The following is a 1,020-nucleotide window of genomic DNA, read 5'->3' on the forward strand; positions in this document are numbered from 1 at the left end:
GATATAGAGTGTTTGTTTGAACTGATGACATGCCAACAAACTATTCAGAGTCACAAATAAGCATATATATTGAATAAATGATGTATAGCAGTGTACAATGCTGAGTAAAACAGGGTTATCGAATTATGTGATGAAAAAACCTCATCGAGATCGATAGATGCACCTTTATTCCACTGTTTTCTCTGATCTGATTAATTTACTTATTGAAAGCTTTATAAACGTTGACTGTCTTCCTGATTCAACACCAGAAGTTTGATCTAATTACAAGCTGAATAAGAGTAATTTGTACATACATTGACGCTTTAATTCGACTGTTTTCAATGTCTTTTACTGCCCATAATCGCATATCAGTCCCATATGGATAGGAAATTAAGCAAAGATGGGACTGATATGCGATTATGGGTAGTATATAGCTCCATTATTAGATTCCATTTCATTATTACCATTGTGGTTTTTGATGAGTTTGTACTAGGCTAGTTCATTTAGCTTATTATTTTTTTAAGGTCATATTTAAAATTATCCATATAAGTACAACAGCATTCCCTTTATAATCTTTAAAAACCTTTAATCCAACTCTCGATTATTCAGCGATGCTGGATTAAAAAGTATGCAAACGTACAAAAACCGATGGGTTATCAGCTGGGCAGGTCCGCCGGAAAACCCCACAAGAGAATGGTTCGACGGTGCCACTAAAAGAATAACTACCAACTGAGGCCAAAGTCAGTTGTGATTCGCTTAATTTTCCTCTGTTATTGTATAGCATTTTTTTCTAGACCTGATGTAAAGTAAATATAACTAACAGGCTTACTTATAATTAAAAAATTACAATTACAATTTTTGAGTATTTTGCGGTGACCATGTGCAACATTTGGTGTTTACTAGGGAGACCCTCTCTAGTAAACAGAAGCAAAATTTGAAATTTTTGCTCCACAGTGTTCAAACGATTTCAAATCGGGCCCTGATTAGCCTTCCAAAATTTGATCTCATTTGGTAAGAAACTAACTTGGCACAAACCATTTG

The sequence above is a fragment of the Ochlerotatus camptorhynchus genome, unplaced genomic scaffold (assembly GCF_037179485.1).
Source record: "Ochlerotatus camptorhynchus isolate MF236.1 unplaced genomic scaffold, CSIRO-AGI_Acam_v1.1 ptg000130l, whole genome shotgun sequence".
Taxonomy (NCBI): Eukaryota; Metazoa; Arthropoda; class Insecta; order Diptera; family Culicidae; genus Ochlerotatus; species Ochlerotatus camptorhynchus.